The sequence below is a fragment of the Schistocerca cancellata genome, chromosome 2, assembly GCF_023864275.1.
Source record: "Schistocerca cancellata isolate TAMUIC-IGC-003103 chromosome 2, iqSchCanc2.1, whole genome shotgun sequence".
Taxonomy (NCBI): Eukaryota; Metazoa; Arthropoda; class Insecta; order Orthoptera; family Acrididae; genus Schistocerca; species Schistocerca cancellata.
The window spans coordinates 1,074,933,447-1,074,954,437 of NC_064627.1; positions in this window are offsets into that span (position 1 = coordinate 1,074,933,447).

Consider the following 20,991-nt stretch of genomic DNA (forward strand, 5'->3'; position numbering starts at 1 on the left):
CCCTGAAATCGTTTTTATTTTTAAATTGAACAATTCCTTAGCAGTCAAAATAAAATGATTTTTACCAGTTAGTCTTTGTGTCAGTTGACCTTTAGCACTTCCTGGCTCAGCTAAGACAGCATATGCTACAACCATCTTTTCAAAAACTGAGCATTTCATTAGCTCATTAGAGACAACATTAACCTTGCCAAGTCTGGGAGCTGAATAGTGTCCCCACAACTGCTGCTTATAAGTCAGTTTAGCAGCTCACCTTCCTTGTTCATACTTTCAAACAGAACAACGGACTGCTCTGAATGTTCTCAGAAGGCAGCTGTTTTTATAACCACGCTGCATCTCGGCACACAGACGTTAGTGTGACTTGCTACAACCTTCATGAACTGTAAAGAGATACCTTATGGTAGATGACCATTCAGATCTCCACTCTACTGATCACATTATCGATACCACTTGCAGCTCCATAATCACCACAGGCCGGCACCTTCCCTGGGTGACTGTCAATCAGCAACAGCCCCACTGTCTTTCCCACCAGCTGTACACTCTCTGGTTCTGCGGAGATAACATCTATTCCACACTCGAGCTAGGCAAATGCTTTCCGAAAGAAATCGTAGTGTCAACATTGTTACAGTTATGAAGGCAGTCTTTTCTTAGTCAATCTCATTAACCTTGATTTGCTTGTAGCCTGTTTGCATGTACATAGCCAAGAAATACTTTCCTCTTTTCAAGCAGTCTAGTGTGTCACCAATGTGCGACAATTGGAACAATCTTTTTTGTTATTTTGTTCTGTCATCTGCAGTCGACTCAGAAATGCAATGTGCCACCACAGGAGAGGACAAAGAACCCTCAGAAGGTTCAATTTTGTCATCATGCAGAAACTTCCCACTTCCGCTCGAATTATCGGTCGTTCAACCGCCGACACTCTGTATGAGCGTTGGCTAATTGGTGGATGATCCCCAGTATCGATGCAGTGTTTTATCCTGGGCCACACAGTCTGCCTTTTCTCCATTCCGAATTGGAAGCATCCGAAAATTGATGCAGACGTTGTTCCTTGGTCAGCCAAGATCCTATTGGCATTTCGATAGCAGCTTCCTCAAGTATCCTGTTTGTAAATGTAAAGGAAAACGATTCTTCGCCGATGGGACTAAGCTGCGCTTCCTCGATTGGTTTGGCTGCATTCTGTGAGGCAATTCGTCTGTGGATGGAAGATAGTTAACATCCTGTGGATGAGGTAGCAACGTGAATTACCTCTGACGCTAGCCTCAACTGGAAAACATTTCAATGCTCAGAGGTCATCATAAAAGGTGCTCGATGCTTCAAAGTGATGTCTTCTGCCAGGAGCTTTGCAAATTCTGCAGTTTTGGCAGTTAGCACAGCTTTGTTGACAGCAGAGTGGATGTGGAAGTCAGTGCAGACTATTATCTATCGACTCGCCTTTGTCGATTTTGGGAACATCTCCAAGAGATAGATTTCGATTCAGGGGAATGGTGCTGCCCTCGACAGGACTGGTAGCAGATGCCTCAGAGGTGACTGTGTCATGTGTTTCTGTCGCTGACACTCCTACAGTGCCTTGAATAGTATCCAATGGTTTGGTGGAGGCCTAACCAATGGTACCTGTGTCTGATTCTGTCTAGAATCTTCACGAATCCCAGTTGACTAGATGTTGAAGTGTCATGGAAATACTCCATATAACTGGCTGCAGATGAAATGGGATAACGAACAATCATTTTCGCCCCATTGGCTCGTAGTTCTTCTTACACAATGTCCTGTTTCGTAATTGTAACTCTCTCTTGGTCGGTTCCTCCTTCTTCTAGGCTTCAAAGGTGTTCAGCAGTGCTGGATCTTTCCTCTGTTCACCAGCAAAGTCGTTTAATACAGCGATGACTGACATTTCATCCATGTCACTGTGTTCCACCAAAGAATTCCTTGAAAGGCAGTTGACGTCCTTACGTTTGCGCCTGCTTTTGTGTACCACTGTGATGCTGCACCCCAGAAGCCTCAGTGCTGACTGATCCTTCAGTGTAGTTATCCAGCATACAGAATGAAGATTTGTCACAGCTGTGAGTGGTTTGCCAAATAAATTTGGCTGGAGCTTGTTGATGGTTCAAACAACTGCAAGCCATTCTTTCTTGGTTGTAAAGTATTAAATGAAACAACAAGTTCACTGTTACCAGTCACCGTTTTATTTATTTCCACGACGCGTTTCGAAGTTTAAACCTCCATCATCGGATGGATTTACATTAGTAAGTATTACATTTGTGTGTGTGTTGTGTTACGATTTTTGGAGGAACTTGTGGCACTGCCTTCAGTGATCACAGGTTCCTTTTGCTGTCGTAACACATCACATGTATACTGCCACACTTGTAAACAAATATGGCGTCTGGAATCAGCTGGGTGCAAGGTTCGAGGATATGATGTGACGTCATTAGACGTATATACACTTAAGTCGATTAACACACCTATCGACTTTTACGAACGTTCGAGATTCTAAACTGTCGTCAGCTAGTGGTTTGTTTTGACACGTGCGATTCTGATAACAGCTCAGTGTTGCAGTGTATATGTATTTCGCCAAAATGAAAGTAAAAGAGCTGGATATTAATAGAAATATTGAAAACGCCACGGACAACACGTTTCGTAAAAAAGTGAAGTCTTCTTATGTCCCGACCAGATTAGATTGTGTGATTGTTGTGTTGAACGCTTACGCCGACAATAATATTTATTTATTATCAATATTTTAGTATGGTTTCATACAATTGGTCTTGTCAGTACATATTAGATTGTAGCAGCATACTCTTGCTGACTTTCTTTTCTTAATTTATATAGCTGAAAGAGAACTCGTGCAAGTTTGTTAGCTAAGTAATTTATATGTCCATCCCAAGATAGTCTTTTATCAACCATAATTCCAAGTAATTTTACACTCGGACCGCAGAGACAGGTACCTTAGTGTCCAGTAATGACTGGTGTGTAGAATGATTGAATTTCGAACTTAAAAAGAAAAATATGAGGCAGTGTTGAAGAAAAATCGTCGATAGGAGATGAAATACGAGGGGAAGTGGATTTCTCAATGTAATCTTAACCAAAGGTTAGTGTCTTGACGCATCTAAAGATTTTGGCTGCTGAGTGCTTCTTCTCACCAAGTACGAATAACCGACGCATTTCAGCTGGGTCAGAAGTACATAAATTTCTGCTTGAGATTCACAATAACTACGCAATTGCCCGTCGTCATCGATGCTGAACTCTTTCAGCTTTTCTCTCATTAGTCTTTCCAATGCTGAACACATAATTAGGGACGAGCAAACGAAAAACAACGCACAGGACAGAAACACAGTACAATACACGATTTAAACGCAAGGAACGCAAAACACATCTAAACGAATGGCGCAGAGCACAACGCTACCCTGTCACAACCTCTCGAAAGTTCACGAAAGTTGAATAGTCGATATACGGTTTCTATCATTTTCGATGTAGCGTGTATACGTCATAATGACGTCACATCGTATCCAAGTCCGGTGAACTTAGCATCCTCCAAGGTTCGAACCTTGCACCCAGCTGATTCCAGACGCCATATTTGTTTACAAATGTGGCAGTATACATGTGATGTGTTACGACAGCAAAAGGAACCTGTGATCACTAAGGCAGTGCCACAAGTTCCTCCAAAAATCGTAACACAACACACACACAAATGTAATACTTACTAATGTAAATCCACCCGATGATGGAGGTTTAAACCTTCGAAACGCGTCGTGGAAATAAACAAAACGGTGACTGGTAACAGTGAACTTGTTGTTTCATTTAATGTCAGTAACAGTCACGGTAAAGCCTAACCTAAAAATGGTTGTAAAGTGGTTCATCTTGGACTTGGAGAGTACACCGGAAGCATAAGTTATCACATTTTCAGCAAATTCTGGTGTATTTGTACTAGAACTGTGAAGTTGTGTCTCGTCATTTTTACAGTGCAACTCTAGTGATGGAGAAGGTGTCAGCGGCTTCTTAAGGACAAGGGAAGATCTTTCTTGTACAGTTGTTCCAGGAATATTTGTTGTCTTGCTGCAGTAGTTCTTGCAAGCGACTTTCCTTTTTACAGAAGTCCTTTATGAATCTTTGGTAGTACGAAAACATTGCAGGGAAACTTCCCACATCGTGAATGTGTCTATGAATAGGAAAATCAGTGACTGCTGTTATTTTCTCTCAATCGGAATGGACTCTATCACCATTCATTAGGTGTCCCAAGGTCTTTATTTCTTGGACGACGAAGAAGAACTTCTTTGGAATCAGGCAGAGATCTGCGCTCTGAAATCACTTGAAGGTGGTTGTCAGGTGTCTTGGATGTTTTTCAGTTGTCTTAGAAAAAATGCCAAAACAGACTGTGCATCACACAGTCAAGTGTGACTGGACCCCACACGGAATAATAATGAACTCAAAGAGGCCATTGGGAGTTGTGAACACTGTATTTTCCCTCATCAAAACCTACTTGCCAGTAGTCTATCTGCTGTTTCATAGCTGAGAATAATTTTCTCTTTTCAAGCAGTATAGTGTGTCCTTAATGCACGAAAATAAGTAAACATCTTATTTTGTGAGTTTGTTCAGTCTTTGCTAATTGACGCAAAAACGCAATGTGTGATCCTTCTTCTTTGCAGGGAAGAGGGAAGAGGACCAAGGACCCTCTGAATGTTCGGTAATGTCATCTTGCACAACCTTCTTCACTTCCTAATGAATTGTGTGTTGGAGGAGGAGCTTACAGGCGCTCACTGCTGAGGTTAACAGCGAATTATGTGTTGTAGCACCCTGTATGAGTGATAGCTAATTGGTAGATAATTCACAGTTCTGATACAGTGTTTTACCATCAGCTGCTTACTCTGCCTTTTCTGTATTCCGGATTTGATAGCATCCGAAAATTGGAGCAGAACAGCCAATACTCACTGACCTTGTTTCTCGGTCAGGTCAAATCCTGTTGGCAGTTCAATACTAGCTTCTTCCACCATGTTGTATATAGCGGTAGTGAAGCACGATTTTCATGGATGACACTGAGCTGCCCATTCCGCGCACTGGTTCAGCTGTTCCAATTCACAAACCTTTAGGGATGAATTGTGGCTGCTCGCGATAGTTAGTGACCCAAAGTTCTCCTTGACCACCTAGAAGCCTGATGATTGTCGCTGATATGTAAATTTCTTTTGTGAGTGTGACTAAAAAGAATGGTTCAAATGGCTCTGAGCACTATGGGACTTAACGTCTGAGATTATCAGTCCCCTAGAACTTCGAACTACTTAAACCTAACTAACCTAAGGACATTACACACATCCATGCCCGAGGCAGGATTCGAACCTGCGACCATAGCGGTCACGCGGTTCCAGACTGAAGCGCCTAGAACCGCTCGGCCACACCGGCCAGCGAGTATGAGTAGCTCTCTGCATTTGATAAAAGCTTAACCCCTTAACGCCTGAATAAATTGCTAGATAAAAGATAAAAATAAATCATACCTGAAACACAGAGGATAATGCAGCACTTGTCAGAAGCATTGGTAGTTTCATGAAGACTCAGCATCTACCGGCACTGACATTCAAAAACAGTTAACATTACATTTATTAGAACGGCATGGATATGATGTAAATTAGCTACACTCAGCATTAAGGGGTTAATAGTTTAACTGAAATTTACATTAACAACTGGAACTGATCTCGTGATAGCAGCAGGATGAGCGTCTTTAGTGGTAAACAACTACCGAGAGCAGACTTTGTTATATATCGTTGTTGCAATATCTTCATCAGTATAGAGCTAAGATCTTTTATGGACCATGACTAGTTGTGGTGCCTACAAGAAGACCTGTATAAGACGCCTTGGTTACTGGGGTTATGTTATGTTATGTCAACCAGGGACCTAGAAACGACGGAGATGCTCTGTCCCCACTGCAGCTGCAGTGGTCCACAGCCCCACAACGACTACCGCAGTCCACTTCACCCCTCCGCCGCCTCACACTGAACCCAGGGTTATTGTGCGGTTCGTCCCCTAGTACCCCCAGGGAACGTCTCACACCAGATGAGTGTAACCTCTATGTTTGCGTGGTAGAGTAATGGTGATGTAGGCGTACGTGGAGAACTTGTTTGCGCAGGAATCGCTGACATAATGTAGCTGAGGCGGAATAGGGGGAACCAGCACGCATTTGCCGAGGCAGATGGAAAACCGCCTAAAAACCATCCACAGACTGGCTGGCTCACCGGACCTCAACACAAATCCGCCGGGCCAATTCGTGCTGGGGACCGTTGCTCCTTCCCATCTGGAAAGCCGTGCGTTAGACTGCACGGCCAACAGGGAGGGCTGGTTACTGGGGAAGTTCATTAATACTTTAAGTTGCGACCAAGCTACCAGCGTGAGTTTCCACTGTGACTTACATGCATGTGAGAACCATAGCGCCAGCATCGCCCCATATATCCAGTGCTCTGCTGAATAAACCACCGTCACACTACATTGTGCTGAATAAACCAGTCACATGCGTCTATAGGAGGCCAAGGCCAATAGTAGGAGTGGTTGTTGCTAGCTGTTTCTTGGAGAGCACAGCAAAGTCGAGTCTTTATCTTGTGATCTAGCTTTCAGGCCTGCCATCTGTCTCCATCTCTCTTCTGCTCAACTGACCACCAGCTAGTTTGAATGTGAGCCATCTTCTCACCCTCTTCCTGTTCCTGTATACCACTATCAGTTGGATTGGTGGATGCCATCACAGTCTGTCCTTGACAAACCGACATGTGTCCTGAGTACCAAGAATACAGTCAAAGTTTACTTTATTCAACTACTTCATTCATCATTCCTTTTCAATGCCGTTCCTTGCCCACCCTTGACCAGGTCACAGAACTGGTGTGCCTGTATAAAATTAGAGTCTGATTCAGGGATCCACCACCATTCGGTCTGAAAGGAGACCACAAAACTTTAGTTTCTATTTGATGCTGTGAGGCCACTGAGAAAGCCTCACAACAAGCTTGGTAGCTGCAGCACACCAGCTGTGCAGCCTGGAATGCACCGCATTCACACATTCTTTAGCTGTCTGGGTCAAGTCCAGTTTGCAGTGCCTGCCAGAGTCATCCAGTCACACTCTCTGGGCACCATCACCAAGCTGTCCGCATACACATGGCATGCATATCACATGCTGAGTCTGTGCAGCTTCCACAACATTGACAACATTATCCAGGGTGCTGTATACAGTCGACATGGCCCACTGCTGCCCAGAGCTACCTGTCACCGACTGGCGCTGCTTGTCCAGCGTTGCAGAGCCTGGACTGCTGGCCGTGATACCGAGATCCCTGCTTGTCTGCTGTGCAGTCACACAGACCATTTAATGCCAAATCTGGCCTGCTGGAACATATTATTTTATTTTGAATCCTTTTTTGCAGTTTCCATATCTTTGATTGTTGTTCGAGTTAGATCCAGAGACACTTGTGTGCGTTGTTCAGACATTGTGGTAATCATTTTGGTTCTACTCACTGACTATTAGATATTATAAAAGACACAGTGCCCCTTTTATGAACCACACTTCTTTGATATATCTTGCTTAATCTTCACTCCAAGATTAGTGCTTATTGAGCTGATTAACAGAATAAATCTTGAGAATTGTTTCATGGTAAAGGTTCAGCTTATCGTTGTGAGCATAGTTATGAGAAATGCACTCTATGGTAATGTGACTGTGAAAGGAATTAAAGAATCAATGATGTGAACTTATTTATAGCTATGAATTATTTACAAATGCATTCCAGTATCGCTAAAATAATCCACCCAAGATTACTTTAAAGTGAAAATTTCATGACCTTATATGGAAGGCTACAATTTCAGGGTCACTACTCAGACTAGTTTATATTTTGTTGATTGATGGACCTGCTACAAGCGTCAAATTTAAACTTTCAGATATTCAGATTAAAGCACACAATAATTAGAAAGTTGACGCAAAATGCCAACTGCGGCCAGGTAAGACATGTCTTACTGTCATACTGAATACTAACACTCAGAAATAAAGCACCATTACCGCTACTGTAGTAGCAGTTGTAATTAAAAGGAGTCCGCAGCTCGTGGTCGTGCGGTAGCGTTCTCGCTTCCCGCGCCCGGGTTCGATTCCCGGCGGGGTCAGGGATTTTCTCTGCCTCGTGATGACTGGGTGTTGTGTGATGTCCTTAGGTTAGTTAGGTTTAAGTAGTTCTAAGTTCTAGGGGACTGATGACCATAGATGTTAAGTCCCATAGTGCTCAGAGCCATTTGAACCATTTTGAATTAAAAGGAGGTTGCTCGTGTTGTCGCCCCCGGATGATAATTACAGGATATTTGTCAGGATTTGCAAGCAGTAGGTCCTTGAGGTACAGAAATACGTGAACACCGAGAAGTAAGTTTAAACAGTTTATTAACAAAAGGCTGATTATGAAACATGCACGCTACACACATCCATCATCACTGTGTCTGACGTGCTTATGAAACATTCACGTTACACAAACCCATCATCACTGTGTCTGACATACCAACACCGGTTAGTTAGAGTCGTATCGAAAGGCTCCATGGTGAGCTAAGAAAAGAGACATATTCACGCCCGAAGCCACGCTAGTTACATGGCGCGCTGCGGATGGCGGCCAGTGGCTTACTCTCCTGTGGCGCACTACAGACGTGGGCAGCTGGACGCACGTCTGCTGACCAAGCAGATTGTCAGCATTCCAAGATAGGTCGGCTGGCGAGCGCGTGTTACGTACTGTACGGCTATGTAAAAACCCGTAGACCCTTACATCACTCTCCCCAAAGAAAAAGAGCAACCATAGGTGGCTCAAAACGACCTCCTGGTCGTTATAAAACTATTTTGCCATTTGTGGCATCATAAGGTATTGCAAGATGTACAGTAGAGCGGCGATTATCCGAACGTCGGTCAACCCAACGACCGCTTAACCGAACCGTGTACTCCCTCGCACCTGTTACTCTCCCACCATACCGCCCATCATCCCCCTCACTCCCAAACCAAGTTTCCCACAGTAGTCGCAGGACTGGGCCACCGCTGGCGGAACATTGCTTCTAATGGGACCTTCACAAGGCGCTGCTGACCGGCCAAGCCGCCAGTCGCTGTGTTTCAACAATCAGCACACTTCTGTCGGCTCGGCACTGGCAATAGAAGTAGCGGCAGGATCAAAGCTGTTCACAGCAACAGCTGCGCCAGCTTAGAGTTGAGGCGTGCCGCTCCGCGCAGTTTGAAGGATTGCGCGCCCCCAAGAAGAGTTTCACGGTTCAAACAGTCACCTTCTGTTCTCTGTTGCGACCACTTGTGTGCTGCTGCATGAAGAAGTGAACTTGACGATACAAAATGCTTAAACGTAAATGTGTTGTCCCTTCTATGAGGGACAAGTACGAGATTATTAAAAGGTTAGAAGAAGGTGAATCTGCAACCACTTTATCCAATTTTAACTTTCTATACTGTGTGTATTGTTCATGCAAAGTGCGTATGTAATATGTATATATTTTTGTTTAATAAACTGTGCCACATACTATATATTCTAACTGAAGTTGCCTTTGTATGTTACTTTGTAATACTAAAAGAGGTGCCAGTTTTTATGAATAAATTTACTGTACAGTACTTATTTTTGGCAAATAAACATGTACAGTTCGATTATCCGAACAAACCAGTTTTCCGAACACCCATGTCCCCCAATTACGTCGGATAATCGACGCTCTACTGTATTTCATTTGCAGACACAGTAACGTTCGGTACAGAGAAGCTAGCTTTCAGGATGACAATTTCATTTATGACAAATGCTGTTGACAAAACACAAATTAATAAAAGCACTAAAAGCACAATACTGACAATCAAGTATGCACTAACATCACTGGATGAATCGAAGGACTTAATTCTATTTGCTACTTCAATGAAGTACAACTCATTATTGGAAGAAATTACATTTTCATGGATATCCTTAACTAAATCACTGTCTTCAGAAAAACTTGGTAAAGGAATGCTTTCCATATGTTAATATGTATGAATCATTGTAATAAACAGATAACAAACTCATTAATGGCAAATATCCAGTTGCATGAATTGTAGTTGGCAATACACTAGGCATATCAAATAGTTCACATGATAAATCACAATGTGTGGCATTCAAGATAAATCCACTATCATTCAATCTGAGTGTAAAGAGTAGCTCAGGGGTATCATAATTTTTATGTGTAAATGTGACATCTAGGGTGGAGTTAAATGACAAAATTATACCTTCAGAACATCGTTTAAGAAATGGATGATAAAGATGCATTAAAATTCTAGGGCAATCATCTCTTGGGGGATGATTCATAAACAATTCTTTCTCACAGCTGTACACTCTACTGTCTAAGAGTACTGCTGATTCAGGGCAAATTAACTTATGACTATATTTACACATACGCAAATCGTTTTCATTTAGGGACACAAAATATCTTTGATCCTTGCTAATCATTAGATAATCATTTAGTATGTACTTCACATGAATACCTGCCTGTCTCCATTTCACAGGGTAAGTATAAATCTAATACATTTCCAAATTATGATTTGATCTAGCAGTGGGTATAGAAACAATAACAGTTAATTCATCTTCAGTCATTAAATAGTGTGTAGTGATTAACTTGTAGTAAAAAATTGTAAGAGTTAACGGGGTAAATCATTGTATATGTTGCATCTAGCTTTCGTTCAATTGATAGTAGGATCTGTAAAAAGTGTTCTGGATGTAGTAGTACACTGCTCAAACAATCATTTGAACAACTTTCTAAGACGAGAATTAAGTTAAGGGCATCAATTCTAGCATTTGATAAACTATCAGTAATCTTTAACAAAAGAGTGTTTAAATCTAAGAGTGCACTCACAGCATTTAATCCTTGGAAAAGTTCTTGGATATTTGTGTTTATTTCATTATGAATTACGTGGAAATGTGAGATAAATTGCTTTACAATCTGTTCAATGAAAACTGTGTGGTTAGTAATGGTTTTTTGCATATTCGTTAATGTGATAATTTCATTAGAAGAATACTTGAACTTATACTGGACTGTTGTTCAAGAGCTTATATTTTGCCTTTAACTTCCAGTAGATCTTGATTAGTTAAAATACCAAATACAGTATGAAGGATACTCACTTCAAAATCAAGCCAGGGACATTTACGCCTAATTAAAGTTTTGTGTGGCAAAAGCTTTAAAAAACAGTACATCTCTTGTCTCACAACTAGCAAAAGTAGACCCTACCTGCATTTTGGCTGTGTTCCAGTTATTATACCAAGATGTACCCATTCCCAAAATTGTATCATTACCCTTAACAGAACGAATTAGATCAATTTGCTTCTTTACAGAATTGAACTGTTGCTGGATTTCGCTCAGATTCCACTTGAGTACAAGTTTTGCATTACTTGTTGAAACTACCATGTCCGATCGTAGTTGAAACAAAACACCTGTACTCTGTGGTACTATTACTACAGCATCGGTAGAATACGCTATCATAACAGAGGCATATCTCACTAGGGGAAAGATAGATACTGCCTACAGGAAAATTAAAGAGACCTTTGGAGAAAAGAGAACCACTTGTATGAATATCAAGAGCTCAGATGGAAACCCAGTTCCAAGCAAAGAAGGGAAGGCAGAAAGATGGGGGTATATAGAGGGTCTATACGAGGGAGATGTACTTGAGGGCAATATTATGGAAATTGAAGAGGACGTAGAAATGGGAGATATGATACTGCGTGAAGAGTTTGACAGAGCACTGAAAGACCTGAGTCAAAACAAGTCCCCAGGAGTAGACAACATTCCATTAGAACTACTGATACCCTTAGGAGAGCCAGCCCTGACAAAACTCTACCATCTGGTGAGCAAGATGTATGAGACAGGTGAAATACCCTTAGACTTCAAGAAGAATATAATAATTCCAAACCAAAGAAAGCAGGTGTTGTCAGATGCGAAAATTACCAAACTATCAGTTTAATACGTCATGGCTGCAAAATACTAACGCGAATTCTTTACAGACGAATGGAAAAACTAGTAGAAGCCAACCTCGGGGAAGATCAGTTTGGATTCCATAGAAATATCGGAATACGTGAAGCAATACTGACCATATGACTTACCTTAGAAGGTAGATTAAGGAAAGGCAAACCTACGTTTCTAGCATTTGTAGACTTAGAGAAAGCTTTTGACAATGTTGACTGGAATACTCTCTTTCAAATTCTAAAGGTGGTAGGGGTGAAATACAGGGAGCGAAAGGTTATTTACAATTTGTACAGAAACCAGATGACAGTTATAAGGGTCGAGGGATATGAAAGGGAAGCAGTCGTTGAGAAGGGAGTGAGACAGGGTTGTAGCCTCTCCCCAATGTTGTTCAATCTGTATATTGAGCAAGCAGTGAAGGAAACAAAAGAAAAATTCGGAGTAGGTATTAAAATCCATGGAGAAGAAACAAAAACTTTGAGGTTTGCCGATGATATTTTAATTCTGTCAGAGGCAGCAAAGGACTTGGAAGAGCAGTTGAACAGAATGGACAGTGTCTTGAAAGGAGGATATAAGATGAACATCAACAAAAGCAAAATGAGGATAATGGAATGTAGTCGAATTAAGTCGGGTGATGCTGAGGGAATTAGGTTAGGAAGTGAGACACTTAAAGTAGTAAAGGAGTTTTGCTATTTGGGGAGCAAAATAACAGAGGATGGTCGAAGTAGAGAGGATATAAAATGTAGACTGGCAATGGCGAGGAAAGCGTTTCTGAAGAAGAGAAATTTGTTAACATCGAGTATAGATTTAAGTGTCAGGAAGTCGTTTCTGAAAGTATTTGTATGGAGTGTAGCCATGTATGGAAGTGAAACATGGACGATAAATAGTTTGGACAAGAAGAGACTAGAAGCTTTCGAAACGTGGTGCTACAGAAGAATACTGAATATTAGATGGATAGATCACATAACGAATGAGGAGGTATTGAATAAAATTGGGGAGAAGAGGAGTTTGTGGTACAACTTGACAAGAATAAGGGACCTGCTGGTAGCACATGTTCTGAGGCATCAAGAGATCATCAATATAGTAGTAGAGGGCAGTGTGGAGGGTAAAAATCGTAGAGGGAGACCAAGAGATGTATACGCTAAGCAGATTCAGAAGGATGTAGGTTGCAGTAGGTACTGGCAGATGAAGAAACTTGCACAGGATAGAGTAGCATGGAGAGCTGCATCAAACCAGTCTCAGGAATGAAGACCACAACAACAACAACAACAACAACAGCAAACATTAGAATAAAAATGAACATGTTTAATCAGTTCTAAATACTAAAGTTAACAATGAACATAAAATGAATGAGTTGCTTGTGGTAACCTGTGGAATAAAAGGTTTAGATTCGCTTCTTCACTCGTGTAATAGCTTCAATACTAAATTTTCACAACACATTCACATAAGCACATGGCTGAAATAAACACAAGCATTGCACTCTCACACACTACACACGTTAACACAGATTGTAGGGGTGTCTGCGACAGGATCGCTTGGAATGTGACGATGCCTTGGCCTTGAAGTCTGGACTGCGACCTCGCGATCCTCGCTTCCTGGTTTTGACAACAGCAGGTCTGCCGCTCGGTCGGTCCTCGTCGTCTTGCGATGCTACAGGAAATCTACCCAGAAATGGCTTTACATGATTGACATGAACAACAATCGAACGAAAGGGCCATTGGACCTTGAGAGTGACTGACAACAACACCTCCAAGATTGAATATGATCCTTTCCAAAACTTCTTAAACTTTTTGAATTAACTCTTCTTTAGCACCACGTTGCTCAGATACACAACTCGATACTGTGGCACTGCTGCTTGGCGGTCGTGTTGTCTTGCTTGCTGAAGAAAGGATAGATGATTTCGCTGTTTCACACCCCTCCATGCTTCCTTTAGTTTGCGTACTAGATCCCTTACGTGTTCACTGCTGATTCCGGCAGTTGATCGTGCAAAGTGCAAGGGTGAATGTGTTCTTCTTCCATAAACAATCTCATATGGACTTAGGGCAGTTGAGCTGTGCATTTTGGAATTGTAACAACTTACCAAGTACGATAAACAGACATCCCAATTGTCGTGTTTGCTGTCCACATAATGGCTAACCATTTAAATAATTGCTCTGTGGACTCGCTCAACTCTTCCATTTCCTTCAGGGTGTGCTGGCGTAGTCCTTAAATGAGTTATTTGCATGAGCTTACAAGTCTGTTTATGTAATTCACTCATAAAATTCGTTCCTTTCTCACTAATTATAGTTAATGGTGATCCAAACTTAAGAATCTGTTCTATCACAAAAACTTGAGCTATAGTCTCACCACTCTGATCAGGTATTGGTATCATGAGAAGGTATCTAGAGAAATGATCTAACATTGTCAATAGGTATTTGTTTCCATCTTTAGTCTTAGGCAACAGTCCTACGACATCTAGTCCTACTCGTTCAAATGGTTCACTTGTCTCTGGCAGTTCTTGCAATGGTGCTCTACTTTTTCCTACATTATTCCGTCTGTTACAGGTATCACATTGTGAAACAAACTCGAAAACGTCAGCTTGGCGGCTCGGCCACCAAAACAGTTGAGCTATTTTAATGTATGTTGCTTCTTTATCGCAATGTCCTGATAATTAAGAATCGTGTTGTTCTCTCATGATTTGCTCTTTCATGCTTTCTGGAATAACTAGGCGGTTTCCTTTAGTAGTGATGTTGTGCAATAATCCATCTATCTCGACGAAATGTTGATCATTTTTTCATAATCTGCATTGTGGATTTTCTTCTTGAGCTGCCTTTAACTCTTCTTCTCGACTTATTGTAACACAGACATTGACTTTTCGATTCATTGCCTCAGCATTCACATGTTGTTTACCAGGTCGGTGACTAACCTTAAATTGGTACTCACTCAGTCTTAATGCCCATCTTGTTACTCTGGAACTTGGATCCTTTAAATTCAATAACCATTTAAGTGGGCCGGCCGCGGTGGTCTCGCGGTTAAGGGGCTCAGTCCGGAACCGCGCGACTGCTACAGTCGCAGGTTCGAATCCTGCCTCGGGCATGGATGTGTGTGATGTCCTTAGGTTAGTTAGGTTTAAGTAGTTCTAAGTTCTAGGGGACTGATGACCACAGATGTTAAGTCCCATAGTGCTCAGAGCCATTTGAACCATTTGAACCATTTAAGTGGAGCATGATCTGTAATAACTGTAAAATCTCTTCCTCTTAAGAAACATCTGGTATATGTTATAGCATAAACCAAAGCAGAAGCCGGCCGCAGTGGTCTAGTGGTTCTAGGCGCTCAGTCCGGAAACGCGCGACTGCTATGGTCGCAGGTTCGAATCCTGCCTCGGGCATGGATGTGTGTGATGTCCTTAGGTTAGTTAGGTTTAAGTAGTTCTAAGTTCTAGGGGACTGATGACTACAGATGTTAAGTCCCATAGTACTCAGAGCCATTTGAACTATTTTTTAACCAAAGCACAAAGCTCTTTCTCAGTAGTAGTTTAATTACATTCTGCTTTGTTTAATTGTCTGGAAACAAATGAGATTTGATGTTCATGACCATCAACTTCTTGAGACAAGATTACACCTATGGCAAAATTGGATGCATCTGTTGAAAGAATAAAAGGTTTAATGAAGTCCAGATAGGCTAACACTGGGGCTGTAGTTAGAGAAGTTTTAACTTCTTCTATTGCCTTTTTGCATTCTGTTGACCAGTTAAATGTTGCTCCTTTCTTCAGTAGCTGTTTCATTCGACGTGCTATATTCGCATAACCGGCTATAAATCGTCTGTAGAAATTTGACAATCCCAAGAATGATTGTAGTTCTTTCAAATTCTGTGGTTCAGGAAAATTCTTTACATCTTCAATTAATTTTGGATCAGGTCAAACACCTTCACTGGTTATGGCATGACCAAGGTAGTTAACTTTACTTTGAGCCAAATGACATTTATCTATTGATAAAGACAGGTTTGCACTTCTTATGTGCTCAAAAACAGCTTGTAGTCTCGCAGTATGGTGCTTCATGTTTTCACCAAAAATTATTGCAACATCAAGGTAAACAAGTGCTTGTGTTGGGGTGAGCCCTCATAAAACAGAATCGATCAGGCGTTGAAATGTAGCTGGAGCATTATGAAGTCCAAATGGCATTCGAAGATACACGTATACTCCTGTTGCTGTTAGAAATGAAGTTTTTGCTTGATCATCTGGATGCACTGTTAACTGGTGATAACCACTTGTTAAATCACATACTGATAAAATTCGACATCTGCTCAAGTAATCCAAGGTTTCCACTAAATTTGGTAAGGGGTAATGTTGGGTGGTCACAGCATTCAAAGATTGGTAATCAACACAAAAACGGAACTGTGGTTCTCCAGAAATTGATTTCTTCTTTACAGTTACAACAGGCGAACACCATGGTGGGTCTGAAGGATCTCTTGGTTTTATAATTCTGGCTTCTAAGTGTTCTTTAACCATGTCTTCTACCAACTCTCTTCGGCTGAATGGTATTCGGTAAGGTTTCTGTGTGATTGGGGCTGCATTCTCTGTATGAATACGATGCTGAACTGAATGAGTGACAGGTAAATTTGCACGTTCTTGGAATAAATCTGCCTGCTCCAACAAAACAGGCGCTAAAATCATCTGTTCATCAGATGTCAACTATTCTATCTTCTTCCAAATCTTGCGCTTCAATTCATTATTAACTTCATCTCCTCATTGCAATTTTGCAGTACTGCTACAAAAATCTATGTTTATAAGTGCAGCGTTTGTTACCTCATCTGGAATCTGTATTACGTCACTTTTACTTACGCTCGACACTTCAACAACATTCGTTCCTCGTGGCAAAACAACATCCTCATTGCTCATGTTCGTTATTGTAACCGGGACTTGCGCGACATTCTGTCTCACCACTATAGCGACATCTACACTTCTAGCAACATAATGCACTGTATCCAGTAACTCATTTTTCTCCGATCGCTCAGTTAATAACAAAGTTCCTTCCTTGCATCGGTGTGACTTAACTTCAACGTAGACTGTCTTTCATGCTCCCTTGGGAATTTGCTGACGCTGATCAATTTGAACATCGATTCGGACGATTTGAACTGATGCATCGTATGGGCGGTCAATTCCCGCGACGTCGGTATTGCTGCTCCTTTGAGTACGATGTGAAGAACGATTTCCTAGGTTGTAGTTGCTACGGCCTAGTCGGATCTTTCTTTCTATGACAAATTTCTCTGCCTCGTTAGTGGACAAGAAATCAAATCCAAGTACACCGTCGTAACGCGACGGTGTACTTCCACATCACTTCCACATCATCTTCGGGTTTCTCGCTAAACACAGGTACTGATGGCAATAACGAAAAATTCTTTATTGTAGTTGTACTGCATGAACTGTCATTTGACAAGTCTTCCGGAATGTTACGTTCGCTTCTTTGTGCTTTTAACTGCCGAATCGCTTCTTGCAGTTCATTAATATCAGTTTGTAGATCGACAACGTTACTCTGACTGGATTGTGGCATTTCGTCTAATTTAACGCCAATGAGTCACTCAAGTGTAAAATAAAAATCCATCACTGTCTTTCGTATTCTAGCCAAACTGGAGTAGACCAACCTGAATTCCAGTGTTGGATGTCCATGCGTAATCGGAAGATGTTCATGCTGCTGCTGCTCGAAGTTCACGTTGTACTGCATGTATTCAAGACTGTAGGTTTTCCATAATTATCTCACTCCTGACACCACTTCTATAAGGAGGTTGTTTGTGTTGTTGCCCCCGGATGATAGTTACACGAAATATTTGTCAGGATTTGCAAGCATTGGGTCCTTGAGCTACAGAAATACGCGAACACCGTGGAGTACGTTTAAACAGTTTATTAACAAAAGGCTGATTGTGGAACACGCATGTTACGTGCACCCATCATCACTGTGTCTGACATACTAACACTGGCTAATTATGGTCGTATCGAAAGGCTCCATGGTGAGCTAAGAAAAGAAAGATATTCGCGCCCGAAGCCGCGCTGGTTACATGGCGCGCTGCAGATGGCGGCCAGTGGCTTACTCTCCTGTGGCACACTACAGACGTGGGCAGCTGGACGCACGTCTGCTGACCAAGCAGATTGTCAGCATTCCAAGATAGGTCGGCTGGCGAGCGCGTGTTATGTACTGTACGGCTACGTACAAACCCGTAGAACCTCCCATAATTTTACAGTAATGCCTGGCAGGTGCTATTATACTGCCACCTTTTCCAGGGCCATATCGTCTCGTTGCCATCCTGTAGCAGCGGCCCACCTGCCACCTGTTACCCACCACCACATCCATGCAGGTCATACGTCTACAGCTTTGTTATTACACCAGTTAGCCACCAACGGGATATTTCGGCAACACACTATACATTTATTTAAGAATTCTCTGTCATTACTCTTAATCGTAATTTTTAGGCATGGCACAGTTGTGGACTTGTTTAGAAAATGAACTATTTCACACTTTGAGAAAGGATATTTGGGTGTATATTCTCAAGAAGAGAACTGAATAGCACATAGTTTCATTTTATAAGATTAATGATGACACTGAGTGTGCTATGACACTTTCATTGGAAAAGGTTTCATTTTGACCTGTTAAGAGCTGTAATAGTACAAGCAGTGCATTTATTTTATATATATGAGACCAACATTGCTCCTTTTGATGACTGGTTAAATATTATCGTGGTTATGGATATGAGAAATAGGAAGAAAAACGATCATTTTGCTTGGGTTGGAAGCTCCTTTTAAGTTTCTTTTCATGTCTGCGATTAAAATTTGTGTTATTTAAACTCGACCTAATGCAAACATAATTTATTTCTATTTAGTTTACTCAGACATGCGCAGTAAATGTCAGAAGCCACTACCCAGGTAGCTGACTATATGTGGAATGTATACAAGGGCTTTTCAGAATAGGTGACTCGCCACCCAGTCCAGACAATGACAGCTGTAGGAGATCTAAAAGTATAAGTGTAAGATCCAAAGGAATGCCCCATCCACACAGGCATGAGTGTTAAAATCCTACCAGTCTACTGCCGAAGCACTCACAAAGTGCAAGAGTTTGAAGTGCTCCTGAAAAGCAGTGAAGCTCACATAATACTAATTACAGAAAAGATGGTTAAAATCTGACAGCAGTGAGATTTTTGGGGAAAATATCGAAAGGATACACTAATGAGAAAGGAAGTGATGTGTCTGTGGCAGCAGACAAGACACACACATTCACCAAGACAGAAACTGAAGATGCATGTGACGTTTGGTCACGACATAGTATCAGTGGTGGGCATATAATTGTAACCAGATTAAAGCAGAAATGCTTAACTCCGTTATCAAACGTTAAGTTCAAGAAAACCCAGGAGATCTCAAGAGAATAATCCTCACACCACTCAAAAGATGAGTGAAATAAATATTAGTGTCAGTGGTCCTCAGAAACAACTGAAATCGTCAAAATTATAGAAAGCTTCAGAGCCCAGTGGAATCTCTATCAGATTCTATATGAATCCGTGGCTGAGTTAGAACCTCTTTCACCTATAATCTACTGTAGATCCCCCGAACAGAAAGCCATGCTCAGTAGTTGGAGGAAGGCACAGGTCACACCCGTTTACAAGGAGGGTGGTAGAAGTGAGCCACAAAACTACTGTCCAATATCCTTGGCTTCGTTTTGTTGTGGAATCTTAGAAAATATTCCGAGCTCAAATATAATGAGATATATCGTACAGAATGACCTCCTCCATTCCAACCAGCGTGGATTCCGAAAACGTCCATCATGTGAAACCCAACTCGAACTTTTCTCACATGATACACTAAAGGTTTGGATCAAGGCAATCAGATAGATGCAGTATTTACTGATTTTCAAAAATTATCAGTACCACAGCTATGTTTATAAAAAGTACGATCACGTACGACATCAAGCTAAGCTTGTGACTGGACTGAGGATCTTTTATTTTTTGATACAGAGGCTGTAGCAAGGTGTCTTGGATGGGCAGTAATCAACAGGCGCGGAAGAAATTTCGTGTTCCCCAGGGAAGTGCATTGGGACCCCTGCTGTTAGTGTTATATATTGATGACCTTACGGGCAATATTAACAGTAACTGCAGACCTTTGCAGATGATGCAGTTATCTATACTGCAGTACTATCCGAAAGAAGCTGCATAAATATTCAGTCAGTTCTTGATACGATTTACAGTAGTACAAAGATTGGAAACTTGCATTATGCTCAGAAATGTAAGACCGTACACTTAGCAAAACGAAAAAAGTAATATCTATAGTATTGTAGGCCAGAGATGACGCCCACATATATTTCACAACCTTTATTTCCCTCGATCACAGTCAGAAGTGACAATTGTAAATCAGCAAAGAATAAAAGTCTTGCTCTAAAATCCGCTATGATACAAGGAATAAACAATGCGACTCACTGGTCGGCTTCTCTTTCCCACACAGCCCCCCTTCCTCCTTAAAGTGTGAAGCACATGGGTACTTGATTTTTGATTTGTCATCCGACTCTTGCGCGGATGACTAATTGTCGTGCTGGTGTGGGCGCAGTTGTGACCCGTTGTTCCGTGTTCCTATGGCGTCCTGGAGTTGACTTTTCAGTCTGACGCTCATTAGAACCTTAGCCATCCTTAAGCAAACGAGCACTGTCGAATATCGGCGATGGTAAGTTTCTTGCTGACTTCATTCTTTCATTGGACATTTTGATGCTAAATCCATTTTGCAATATGTCGATGTATTGGCATTACATCATGGTACATGGTAAGGCCCAGTATAAAGGGGTTATAGAGGAACCCGAACAGTGTCTTTGCACAGCATGATGTACGAACAGTCCACCAATGCTTTGTGCACAAAGACTGGATGTTCACCATGGCAGGACGCAGGTGGTCGTCTCTTCCTTGTCATCTGGTAAAGAATGTGCTACACCAGCGGTGGTAGTTCAGTTTGTGCTGGCAGTGGTGCAGTTGTGAGATAGTCGCCGGGATTCTCAATGGGTCCCTGTAAACCATCTTCGCCACCAATGCACCTATATCTGCCTAATACGCAGT